Below are 14,449 nucleotides of genomic sequence, written 5' to 3' on the forward strand. Positions count from 1 at the left end.
GGATGTAATTCATATAACATACAAGTCACCTATTTAAAGTGTACAATTAGGGCTTCCCTGGTGGCGCAGTGGTTGAGAGTCCGCCTGCCGATGCAGGGGACACGGGTTCGTGCCCCGGTCCGGGAAGATCCCACATGCCGCGGAGCAGCTGGGCCCGTGAGCCATGGCCGCTGAGCCTGCGCGTCCAGAGCCTGTGCTCCGCAACGGGAGAGGCCACAACAGTGAGAGGCCCGCGTACCACAAAAAAATAAATAAAGTGTACAATTAAATGGTTTTTATTATATGCACAGAGTTGCAACCATCACGATACATTTTAGAACACTTTTGTCACCCCAAAAATATAAGCTAGAATTTTAAACCTGCAGTTCTACACAACGAATAGAATAATTTGAATACAAATAATGTAAAACCCCTCAGCAACGTGTATTAAATGCCTACTCTGTTCTGGGTATTAGATATGTTTCTACTATATATATATATATATATATTTTTTTTTTTGGTGGTGGTATGCGGGCCTCTCACTGTTGTGGCCTCTCCCGTTGTGGAGCATAGGCTCCGGACGCACAGGCTCAGCGGCCGTGGCTCACGGGCCCAGCCGCTCCGCGGCACGTGGGATCTTCCCGGACCGGGGCACGAACCCGTGTCCCCTGCATCGGCAGGCGGACTCTCAACCACTGCGCCACCAGGGAAGCCCTACTATATTGTTTTTATTTAACAAATTCCTTCTAAAGTTTCTGGCTATTCTTAAGTTTCATTTTGTTTTCAGGAAAATGAAATCTTTCCTACGACAAGAATAATTTTTTAAAAATAAAAATGTATACCAAAGTCTTCTGCTGTTTTAGGTTACCTCTTTAAAGCACTTCAAAGTTGAAGACTATATTTTCATTATTTTACACGAAAGAAAATGTTTACTGAGATCTCTAAACTTTTATCTAGTTTCCTTTTCCACTAATTATCTGGCTTTCAAACGTCTATGTGGGACACATTTTACAGTTGATAATTCACAGAGCATACCTTTGGAGTCTATCTTATGTACGACAGAAAAGAAAACTACAATGTAAAAATAAAGCATATAATTTAAGCTCAATTTCTCTAGGGCACACAAATACATCCAGGGAAGGTAACTGGTATTCTAGTACTTCAAACCTTTAAACACCTACATATTTTCTCTCTTTAAGAAGAAAAGTAGTAACATATCAGTCTTGGAACCTGGAGAGTGACCAGCCTTAGTTCTGATCTCAGTAGCCAAATGTCTCTGTGGTGCCATTCAAGGAATAGTGGCAATACCCTTCTGCTCTCCACACATCTTTCTCACTCAAGTACCACAGTGCTTGAAATTTTCATCATTAAAGATCACTTAGATTCTTTTAAAAGTGGAAGTACTCTTGGAAATGATTAACACAAACAAAGTCACACAAGGTATTAAATACCTAATCAAGATGATTTCTGAGATTAAAAATAGAAACAGTCCTTCCTTCTCTCTGCTTTTCTACTCTCCTATGTAAATGCTTACTGTTGTGAAATTTTTTTAAAAAAATGAAGTACAGGGCTTCCCTGGTGGCACAGTGGTTAAGAATCCGCCTGCCAATGCAGGGGACACGGGTTCGAGCCCTGGTCCGGGAAGATCCCACATGCCGTGGAGCAACTAAGCCCGTGCGTCACAACTACTGAGCCTGCGCTCTGGAGCCCACGAGCCACAGCTACTGAACCCACATGCCTAGAGCCCATGCTCCGCAACAAGAGAAGCCACCGCAATGAGAAGCCCACGCACCACAACAAAGAGTAGCCCCTGCTCGCCGCAACTAGAGAAAGCCCGCGCGCAGCAACGAAGACCCAGTGCAGCCAAAAATATAAATAAATAAAATAAAAATGAAGTACAAAGTTCCAAGGCCAACACAATCTACTTCACAATTCTGCTAAAATTCACTTCCTCTGAAGCGTTTTGGTAAAGGGCATCAATAATATATAAAGTCAAATATAAAACAAAGAACTGATTATGGCTTGGGCCCAGAGGTACAACTGTGCATATTTGAATGGAAATAGGTCAAAGACATGGGCGAAAGTTAGAGATTTGTTACTTCCATTTCTAAAACACATTTCCCACTAAAAGTACTTTCTGCCTCACTTTTCCTTTAAATATCTTCCAGCAAAGTCACCAAGAAATTCCTGCGAGTGGTCCTCCCCTTCTCTTGTCAATCTTCCAAGAGTGCTCGGAAAACTGTATGTAAACAACACCAACCTGTTCAGGAACAGGGGAGAATTTATTTAACTTTACTATTTAGAACTACATTAAAACAATTTTTTTTCAGTTCATAATTGGCAAAACTTACAAATTAAAAGTTTGGGTTTTTTCCCTAGATTGTATACGAACTGTAATGTTAAGGCTCGGAACTCGGATACACTATATATAACATATATGGATAAACTGTTAATTAACATACTGATCGGAGACTAGCATCTTTCACGTCCAAGCTGACAAATGGAAAACTTGCTGACTCCAAAATAAAATTCTGACCACATTTCTGCCCTGGTGAAGTGTTACCAGTAAGGAACAGGTACCTACAAGATTCTCCATGTGATGACTCAAAAACCCCAGGAGAACCAAACTCGCTGTGCACGCCCGGGCGGTGAGGTCTAAGCAACTTTCGGCCCCTCTGGAGCTGCAGTTTCTCCCTCTGTTGGGGCCCTCGGTGGGAAAAAGCCTGCCTGCAGGTCGGACTCCTGCTGGCCCACCGATGGCTTCCAAGGTCAACAGGCCAGCTCCCCCAGCCCCGCCCCGCCGGGCCCCATCTTCTTAACACACAGCATGGAACTGGTGGAAACATCTCCAAGGTCTTTATTTAGCTTAAGCACCTTATTTAAAAGGCGGTTCTATAAGTTACCGATTAAATAAGATGCCCTACTATTGGAACCTGTGGGCCTTCGTGAAAGAACGACTCTTTGTTCCTTTCCTTTTCCCTTTTCACAAGCTAGAACTAGCTCTTCAGCACGCGCGTCCTGTCAAAGCAACGCCCTCAGAGCCGTCGCCCCCTGACGTGAACGCACTAGCTTCGCGGTGAGGCGGCCCCGCCTGCAGCGACCTCCCCCGCTCGCCCTCTCAGTCTCTGGCTCAGACAAGAGGCTGGTCTCCCGGGTAAGGCCTCCTCACCTCAGTCTCCCGGGCCGGGGGCCCGCGCTCCTCAGCGTCCTCCCGGCGTCTCTGAGGTACCGCTCCCAGAATGCCCCGCGCCCCCCGCGCCCCCAAGCGTAACCCCGAGCGTTCCCAGAATGCCCCGCGCGCCGCACTTTTTCCCGCCAAAGCTTTTGACTGCCTGCGCTGTTCTGCCGACGCTCGTGGTTCCCCGAGAGAAGAGCCGGCGTTGGCGCTGGTGTGGCCCGTCTCGAGGCCCTTGCTGTCTTGCAGAGAGAGGTAGGATGCATCTGTGCGGTATGGCCGCTGGGGAGCCACAGGTGCCGAGCCCCGCGCTCGCCGCACTGACGGGCTGTTCGGCCTCACGCTCAGGGCTGCCCTTGGATCCGCTGAATGTCCGGCGGTGGAACTTCCTGAGTGGGGGGCCCTGCAGCGTGGCGTGGCGTGGCGTGGAGCGGAAGCCGGGCGCAAGGGCTAGTTCCTAGGTATTTATTAAGCGCCTGCTGTGTGCCCGGAGCTTTTGTAGGAGTCACTGATGGAGCATTGAACTAAGAGCGTTCCCTGCCTTCCTGGAGCTTACATTTTACTTGAGGGTTGGGGGATAGATTAATACTATAAGTGCGTAAAATGTCGGTCTGGAAGATGGTGATAGGTGTGCTGGGACAGGGAGACGGAGTGCCGGGAGAGGCCCTTTCGGAGGTCGCGAGGCCTCATGGAGAAGGTGACATGTAGGACAGAAGGGAGATGGGAGTGGGCGGCCACACACAGGTCGGGGGAGGACGTTGTAAGGGAGGGAATAGCGAGTACAAGCAGAACGCCTGAGGCAGGTGGGAGGGTGACCAGCTGGCTGCAGTGGAGCTGGAAGGAGAGGTAGGGACGCGAGGCCGGGAGGTTAAAGCGGGTCAGACAGTGTTAGGCTTGATAAGCCGTGTGTATTGTGAAAATGTATGGCTTTTATTTGGATCTTGATTTAAATAAACTATAAAAACTATTTATTAAAGTCAGAAATTTGCATACTCTGTATATTTAATTGTACTAAGGAATTATTTTCTAGATGGCAAAATAACATCTAAAGATAATACTTATAAGATCCTTATTTCACAGACGTATAGAAGTATTTATGGATGAAATGACATATCTGGGATTTGCTTTAGAATGATCCCATGGGAGATGAGGGTGGTGACAAAGAGGTAACAGAATTGGCCATGTTTTGATAATTGTTGAAAATGAGTGAAGGTTCCTATTATTATCTGTGCTTTTATGTATTTTACTATCTTCTCCACTTTTGTGGTGTGTTTCAACTTTTCTATAATAAAAAGCTTTTAAACACTTTTGTTTTTCAAAAGTAAAATAAAGTGAAGAGACAGGCCACAAGTTGGGAGAAGATATTTTCATAAAAGTAACCCACAAGTGATTAGTTTCCAGATTATATAAAGAACTCTCACAAATCAATTAGAGTAAGACAGTCAGTCATAGAAAAAAGCACTAAGGTCAAGAACAGGTATTTTGCAGAAGGAAGAAAAAGGATGGCTTATAAGCCTATGAAAAGATATTCAACCTCATTAATTATTAAATCTAAATAAGACCACAACGAAATACCATAGTATTGGCAAAATTTTAAGGGTTAGTAAGGATGCAGAATAAGATCTCCATACACTGTTGGAATGTAGGAATGTAAATTTGAAAACAATGTGATGTAATCTTCTGAAGTTGAATATTAATATACCCTTAGACTTAGAAATTCCTTATATACACTTCCCCTTAAGAGACTCTTACATATGTGCACCAAGAAATATGTTTGTAGCAGCATTGTTTGTTGAATAAAATAAGTAAATGCAAAAACAAACAAAATCCCAAATGTTCAGGGACAGGGGAACAGATAGATAAATTGAATTATATTTACAAAATTGGATATTATACAGCAAAGAAAAAATGAACTACATTTATATGCAACAATATGGATAAAACTTTCAAAATTAAAACGTGAACATAAGTACAGCAGATCCTCTACATAGGAACAAGTTCTGTTCCACGAGCATGTTTGTAAGTCCAATTTGTTTGTAAGTCCAACAAGAGTTAGCCTACATACCCGACTAACACAGTTGGCTATATAGTACTGTACTGTAAGAGGTTTATAATACTTTTCACACAAATAATACATAAAACAAAAAATAAAGAAAACATTTAAAATCTTACAGTACAGTACCTTGAAAAGTACAGTAGTATAGGACAGCAGCTGGCATCCAGGGGCTGGCATCGAGTGAACAGACAAGAAGTTACTGACTGGAGGAGGGAGAGGAGGTGGGAGATGGTAGAGCTGAAGGATTGTCAGCAATAGGAGACGGAGGGCAAGCTGCCATTTCACTCACGCCCGACGTTGATGGCACAGGTTCTGGTTCCTTGCTGGATTTAATTCTGTCTACCCTCTTGGAAAATGATCCAGTGATGTCTGCATAGTAGCTCTTTTTTTCTCGTCATAGGTGACAGTAATACTGGATTGCATTCTGAATGGCTGTTGGAACCTCCGTTTACCATTCTACGTTTGGGTCCTGTGCCTCAAAAGCTAACATTGCCTCCTCAGATAAAGAAAATCCCCTTGCCTTTTCCTGCGTGGTGAATCTCTTCGGTTCTTCAGTTACTTCTTCTTCCTCTTGTCTCTCTTCGTCCTTTCTCTGAGCCTCCAATTCCATCGGGTCTTCATTAGTAAGCTCCTTGTGTTGCACAGCAGCAGTACCGTACAGTAAAGTACACAAAAGCACAACCACTTGTAGAGGATGCACACACGTGAAAATGTATGCCAGACACGTGAACTAACTTACGTGACTGGACACGTGAATGCACGTTCGCATCTTTGAAAGTTCGCAACTTGAAGGTTTGTATGTAGGGGACTTACTGTAAACACTTAGACAGTTTTTCGAATTTTTTTCGAAAATGACCACCCTTATATACCTACCACCCAGATCTAAAGATAGCACATTACCTGTATCCAGGAAGTACTCCTCATGCCCTCTCCCAGCCACTTACCCACTTCCTCTAAGGTAATTACTGTCCCAACTGCTAACACCATACATTAAAATTTTGCTTGCTTTGAAAAGTTAATGGACTCATACAACACAAACTCTGTTGTGTATAGCTTCTTTTGTAAATATTATATTCATAAGATTCATCCATATTGTTGAGGGCAGCAGTATTTTATTCATTTTCATTGCTGGATAGGGTTCCATTGTGTGTATATATTTATCCTTCCTGAGGTTGAAGGACAATTTGAGTGCTTCCAGTTTAGAATTATTATGAAGAATGCTGCTAAGACCATTCTTGTTCTTTTGTTTTGTATTTCCTTCTATTCAATATGGATGAATTTTTGAAACATAATTTTGAATGGAGAAGAAAGTTCCAGAAGACTACATACAGTATAATCCTATTTTTATAAAGCTCAATAGTTCTCCAGGAAAGCTGAATAAATTGTTTGTTGATATATCCATATGTGCAAAACTAATTTTTTTAATAGGCAAGGACATCATGAACACAATTCAGGATAATAATGATTTTGGGGAGGCAGAAGAATGGGATATGGGAGGAGCCCACTGTCCCCAAGTCAAGTGAAGGGTTCATTGGTGTTCATTTATGGTACTATGCTTCAAAATATATATGCACATCCATTTATATGTATAAAACATTACATCATAATTTTTAATTAATAAAAAAACACAGAATGTTATAGGGCCAGCAAGAATTTTCATCCAGGGAAAAATTTTCCTCACAGGATACATTTTGATGACAAGCTTGTGGGCAAGCTTATTCAATTTTCCAAGTATATGAGTTACTTAAGTTTCCCTTTATCTCACTCACAGGCATTCAAGATGGGAAGGAATGCTCTTAAGGATTCCACCCACTAGTTACCTGTATGTATCTTTTATAAAGATTAAGATTCTTGCATTGTGTTAAATCATGTTTAAACCGTTAGGACATGCAAAGATCAGACCATACTTTGTGGGTAGCCAAGTACCACATGAAAATGAAGGTCATTTCTCAGAAGAACTACCTGGGGAAGAGTCAGGTCTTTAGACTGGAAACTGGAACTAAGATGACGAGACCTAGATGGGCGTTGCGGCTGGGTTCAGCATGCACCTCGGACTGGAGTTCGAAGAGCTGGGATGTCTGAGATTGTACTTACGGGTAGAGTATAATTATCTGCCCTCAAACATACAGACGGCGACTGGGACTTAGAAGGAAGGGTCCCTACAAAGCGTCCTCACGGGTGTGCGCCTCACAGTCACCTGAGATTTGACAGTCAGACAGACTTTTTGAATTGGCATCACTGCTTCACTTATTAAAGGTGAATGAACTATGTCAGGCTCTCATAGTGGAAAATTCTTTTAGGTTATCCTTTAGCAAAGTTCATTTGAATATTCTGGCTCTGCTGTAAGAAGGCAAAGAAAGGGCTCTTTATCCACACTTGTGCTAGAGTGTCAAGGACAGTAGCGTAGTGGTAGGCGGTGGGGAGTGGTATCAGTAATCAGTGAGAGAATCAGGGAAGGAAGGATCTGGAGGGATGCAGTTGCATACCTAGAAAGAAGAAACTTTTACTTCCTTCTAGCGTCAGCCTTAGAGGTCCTAGATGGTATTTTTATTTAGGTAGGTAGCTGTGTTTCTGATATGGGACTCCCAGCTTTCGAGAACTCCGCTGCCCTCTCCATCATTCATGTTACTTGTACACTTACGTGGCTGCATTGAGCACCTTGGACTGGTGTTAGGTCCACATGCTCATTCATTTTAAACTATTTTCATGCTGCTGCTGCTGCAGCTGCATTTAGCTTCTTTTCCCCACTTTCCTAAACTGGGGAAGAAATAAAACAGTTTTACTTTTTGTAGTGTTACCGAGCCAGGTTTGTTTGTCTGACATGCAAGCCAAACGCTGAGACCCTGAGGTTTGCAGCAGACAAAGGGTTTATTCTCGAGGCCACCAAGTGAGGAGATGGGAGAACAAATCTCAAATCCACTTCCCCAAAGGCAAGGGACTTGGGATATTTATGGAATAAAGCTGGGGTGTCAGGAGCACGGGAGTGTGAGGAAGGGTAATTAGAGACAAGAAAAAGGTGAGGTAATCATCGTTGTGCAGCTAAGCTACAGGCTTCTTGGGACACGTGCTCAGAAAATGGTGGCATTAGCATGTTCTGAGGGTGGAGTTTTTGGCCTTCTGACATGAGACATTTTCGCCATCTTAACCAGTCTTAACTGTCTGGAGCTTGAACTGGACACAGCTGACTCCAAGTTCCCAATAAACAACTTGGGCAAACATCTCTCATTATTTGGGCTGTGTGACACTTGGAGTACATGCAAGTTTTTGTAAAGACAGTTAAAGCAAGCTTGGTCAGCAAGGGCAAGTTACAGGTATAATGGATCTAACTGATGATTACCCACCCCACCCCCATTTCCGTGGGTGTCCTGGGAAAAGTTAAAAACTTGGCTCATACTCTTGCTAGTGTCAGATAAATGAATCCACATTTCTCAGTATGATTATAGTGTAATTATGATTTTTCCAAGTACTCACATGCCATCTCCTATATCACATTTATACCCTTATTCATTCAAAAACATTTATGGAGCACGTGCTGAGTGCCAGGCACTGTGCTAGGTTCTGAAGATACAGATGTGACTAACCATTCCTGTCCTTTAGGAACTCTTGGTCCAGTGAGAAAGACAGACATGTTGACCGATGATGTAGTGAGTGCATGATAGCCATGATTGGGGAATAAAGGAGCAGAGAGGGTGCTACTTGGAGGGGAAGGGTGTGGTCAGCTCATGCTTCCTCCACAGTTGACTCCTAAGCTGAGTCAAAAAGGATCCTGAGTCCTTGGCCAGGATAAAGGAAGTAGGAGAAAGGAGGTAAGGAGAGTAAGAGGTAAACTTAAGGTAAGAGGCAAAGGACAGGGCTTGAGCAAGGGTATGGAAGTGAGGAAAGAATGCAGTGTGTTGGAGATCTAAAAATAGCTCACTGTAGCTAGGCTATAACGCTTCAGGGGGAAATGACAAAGGATGAAGCTAGAGAGAGAGACAGATTTTGAATGACCTTGGATGTTCTGGTAAGGAATTTGAACTTTAGTTATTGGGAAACATTGGAATGTCTTAGGCAAATAATGATATGATCAGATTTTAATTATGGATCCATTACTCATGGAAGATGGGTCTGAGGAGTTCAAGACTCGAGGCAAAAAGCCTGTTAGGAGGTTATGGTAAGCAGATAGGCGGGTAAGCATGAAAGGCAAACCTGGGGCAGCGGTAGCAGGGATAAAGAGGAGAGACTGACCTGCATGATTCCAAGCTTCTGGCTTGGGTGACCTGATGATGATAACACTATCAGCTGTATTTCATAGAACTGTCTAGAACCCCGGAGCCTTTACAGAGTTAAATAGAATATCTGGAACTTTCCTTATCTATACCATTTTACTCCTGTTTACTTGTGCTGGAGACAAAAAGATTTTTAAAAAGAAGTTTAATATTGCAACCATGTACAATCAGACATCTAATCTTTTTATTTACCTGCTCCTACTTAAAGATGGACATACAAGGAAAATGTGCCTAAGAACGTATTTACAATAAGATGTCCTACATATAATTAACTTGTCTTTGTCTGAAGTTACTGAGGAAAGTTGCCTTACCTCAGCAATGAACTTAAGACCTTTGTTTTGACTTTGTGATCAGGTATCTATTATTTTCTGCTCATTTCTGCCTTTGCTATTCAACTGATTAGAGATTATCAACTGACATTCTGGTGTGTTACAAATATGCATGGATTAAAAAAACTTCAAGACATAAATGCTTTATTTAAGATGAATGAAAATTTTAAAAATTTAGAAAATTTTGGATCTTATTGCTAATAGATGGGGAATCGTTTGGAAATCAACTAAATAGGGGTATACATACTAGAGATACAGATATTTTTAGAAGCGAAAAGTTAATCTATGCTAACATATTTAAAAGACATGGATTTAATACAAATTATCCATGTAAATAATTTGGAGTCCATCTTTTAAGAGTGCCCATTTGTTAAGAGGGAACCTGCTCTCTATGGTTATGGCAAATATAATGATTTGTCAATGGGAAGGAAAGAGCTGATGAAGTGTTTCTTGTGTATTAGTGGCAGAAAGAATTAGAAAAGGAATAAAAAATGTAATAACGTTTGCTTATTTGTGCTTTATGGTAAAAGACTGAGTGCTTTCTACAGTATATTTTACCTGAGGAACTTTAGGAGTAGAGTTGGTTTTCTAAATGTTTATTAAAATTTCTTTGCTGGAGGGGAGGTCAGGAAGAGTTTATAAATTCTTATGTTCCTTTAATTTCTTAGGTTTGTTTGTTTCTAAATTTGCCTAAATTTACTTCACCTTGGAGCACCTTCCACGTAGGATGTTTCCTTATACCTGTGTTTTAGAATAAGGAAGTCTTGATTGATAATAGCACTTGCTAAAATCTATTGATTGCTTTCTATGTGCCAGACCCTGTGTTAAGCATTTTATAAGCAGTGGCTTAGATGAGTTAACTGATTAGGTCATAGTCATGCATTTGATAAGTTACTAATCCAGGGATAGTACCAGGTCACTGGCACCAAAGTTTTGTTTTAACCACTTATGGAGTTATTTGGAACTGGGACTGAAATCTGAATCAGTCTTGACATTGGATTATAGAGGTAGCCATGCACTCAAGAGACTCATTGCTCTGCCAGAGTCATAGGGAGGTTCAGCAGACCTGGGAACTGTTAGGAAAATAGTATACATAATCTGGTTTACTTTTTTTTTTTAATATTTATTTATTTGGCTACGTTGGCCCTTAGTTGCGGCACGCGGGATTTTCATTGAGGCATGCAGGATCTTTTGTTGTGGCACTAGGGCTTCTCTCTAGTTGTGGCATGTGGGTTTTTCTCTCTCTAGTTGTGGCGCAAGGGCTTAGTTGCCCCGTGGCATGTGGGATCTTAGTTCCCCGACCAGGGATTGAACCTGCATCCCCTGCATTGGAAGGCGGATTCTTTACCACTGGACCACCAGGGAAGTCCCTGGTTTACTATTTTTAAAGCATTTAAGAAAGTTATAACACTAAATGCATGCATTTGGAAAGAGGAAAAGTCTCAATTCAATAATCTAAACTCTCACCCCAAGAGACTAGGGAAAAAAAAAAAAAAAAGAAAGAAACCCAAAGCAAGCAGAAAGAAGGACTCAATAAAGAGCAGAAATCAGTGATATTTAAAAAAAAAAAAAAGGAAAAACAATAGAGAAAATCAGAGACAGAAAGCTAGCTCTTTGAAAAAATCAATAAAACTGACAAACCTCTAGCAAGGCTGACAACAATAACAACCAGAAGAGTGGTCAAATTACTACTACCAGGAATTAAACAGAGGATATCACTGCAGACGTTGCAGACATCAAAAGATAATAAGGGACAACTATGAACAACTCTATACATAGATTTGACAATTAAGATGAAGTGGACCAATTCCTCGAAAAGTACAGACTACCACAATTCACCCAGTATGAAACAGATCTGAATAGTCTTATAACTGTTATGGAAATTAAACTCATAGTTTAAAACTTCCTGAAAAATACATCTGCCAGCCCATATGATTTCACTGGAGAATGCTATCAAGTTTTTAAAGAAGAGTAACACCAATTCTACACGTTCTCTTCCAGAAAAATAGAGGAAAAGGGAATACTTCACAACTCATTCTATGAAGCCAGTATTACTCTGATAGCCAAGCCAGACAAATACAATGCATAAAATGAAAACTACACACCAATATCTCTCATAAATATGGATAGAAAATCTCTTAACAAAATATAATTCAGCAATACATAAAAAGAATTACATATCTTTTCAGCAGGTGGTGTTGGGAAAGCTGGACAGCCGCATGTAAAGCAGTGCAGTTAGAATACTCCCTCACACCATACACAAAAGTGCACTCAAAATGGCTTAAAGACTTGAATATAAACCATGACATTATAAACCTCCTAGAAGGGAGCATAGGCAAAACATTCTCTGACATAAATTGTAGCAATATTTTCTTAGGTTAGTCTCCCAAGGCAACAGAAATAAAAGCAAAAATAAACAAATGGGACCTAATCAAACTTATAAACTTTTGCATAGCAAAGGAAACCATAAATAAAATGAAAAGACAACCCACAGAATGGGAGAAAATATTTGCAAACAATGTCACCAGCAAGGGATTAATTTCCAAAGTATACAAACAGCTCATACAACTCAATAACAAAAAAGCAAACAACCCAATCAAAAAATGGGCAGAAGACCTAAATAGATATTTCTGCAACATAGAGATGGATAATAAGCACATGAAAAGATGCTTAACATTTCTAATTATTAGAGAAATGCAAATCAAAACTACAATGAGCTATCACCTCACACAGGTCAGAAACAATACAAATAAGTCTACAAATAATAAATGCTGGAGAGGGTGTGGAGAAAATGGAACCCTCCTACACCATGGGAATGTAAATTGATGCAGCCATTATGGAGAACAGTATGGAGGTTCCTTAAAAAAACTAGAGTTACCATATGATCTTGTAGTCCTGCTGGGCATATATCCAGAGAAAACTCTAATTCAAAAAGAGACATACACCCCAATCAATATTCATAAGCAGCACTGTTTACACTAGCCAAGACATGGAATCAACCTAAATGTCCATTGACAGATGAATGAATAAAGAAGATGTGGTATATGTGTATATATATATACTCACACATATGTACAATGGAATACTACTCAGCTGTAAAATAGAATGAAATTATGACACAGCAATATGGATGGACCTAGAGATTAACATACTAAATGAAGTCAGAGAAAGACAAATATCATATGATATCATCTATATATGGACTCTAAAATATGATACAAATGAACATATTTACAAAACAGAAGCAGACTCACAGACATAGAAAACAAATTTATGGTTACCAAAGGGGAAAGGGGGTGGGATAAATTAGGAGTTTGGGATTAGCAGATACAAACTATATATATATAATAGATAAACAACAAAGTCCTACTGTATAACACAGGGAACTATATTCAATATCTTGTAATACACTATAACAGAAAAGAATATGAAAAAACATACATATGTATGTATAACTGAATCACTTTGCTGTACCTCAGAAACTAACACAACATTGTATATTAACTATACTTCAGTTTTTTAAAAAAGCAAATAAAAAAATTATACATCGTAAGCAAGTGGGGTTTATTTCAGAGATGCAAAGCTAGTGCAGTATTTGAAAATCAATGTATTCCATCATATGAAAAGGCTAAAGACTATATTTGGAATGTTTGGAAAAATGTCTTCCATGGCCTTGCATTCCTATGGAAGAGGTAAGCAGGGGGACAGGAAGCTAACATTCATCAGCAACTAGTGTGGAAGAACTGTGCTTAGTTTCTGGGAGGATGACGTACATGTGTAACGTATTGTGTAGTTCTTTTTGGAATTAAATACCATTGCCGAAAAAGACCTTAATAAATATCAGACGACTTTTTAATATGCTGGAATTCTCTCCCCCGCCTTTTAAAAATAGAACATTTGTAAATCTTCCTATCGGTGCCCAGCTGGGGAGGTACTGTTCCAGACTCTATTCCAAGAGCAATCAATTATTTAGGATTTACCTTAAACAATATACTGTTGAGAATAGACAGGAGACACTAATACAAGTACTCGCCTAGTCAGGGTCAACAGCGGATAACTTCAGGGCGACATATGTCCTGCGCACATAAGGACGTTTTTGCTTTTATAGAACAATTTCCCTGGGTTTGTTTATCCTGTGAGAATGGGGCAGTTCTGGGGATGGGTCGGGAAATTACAGAGCACTGTTCTGGGCAACACACTCGTTTTGTCGAGGCTACATGAGGTAACTGCGTCTTTTACCGTCCACGAGGCTCGTTTACATCTCCTCTCACACTAACAGTCCACCTCGACCCTCGCAGCGGAACGACTTCGTTACAAATTAACGCCCAGCTCTGCCTGACCTGACCTGATTGGGAAATCGCGGCGATTTTGATGTGGGGTCGCTGCCCTGCACAAGATGGACTCTGCGCCCGCCCCGTCGGACCCTCCCTCGTCGGCCGCCTAGCCTTGTCCGCCGTGAACACCCACACCCGAGGGCTCAGGCCCTGGCGCCGGATCTCCGCGCCACCGCCTTCTGCGCAGACACAAAGGGAGCCCCGCCCTCCGCGTGCTCCTACAGCTGTGACTGTGAAGGGCACCTTCTGCAGCCAATCAACACTCGCGAACTGGGCGCGGCCCGTTGGAGTTGGTGGAGTGTCGGCCG

Source organism: Monodon monoceros, unplaced genomic scaffold (genome assembly GCF_005190385.1).
Source record: "Monodon monoceros isolate NGI ecotype Baffin Bay Population unplaced genomic scaffold, NGI_Narwhal_1 Super_Scaffold_1, whole genome shotgun sequence".
Lineage (NCBI taxonomy): Eukaryota > Metazoa > Chordata > Mammalia > Artiodactyla > Monodontidae > Monodon > Monodon monoceros.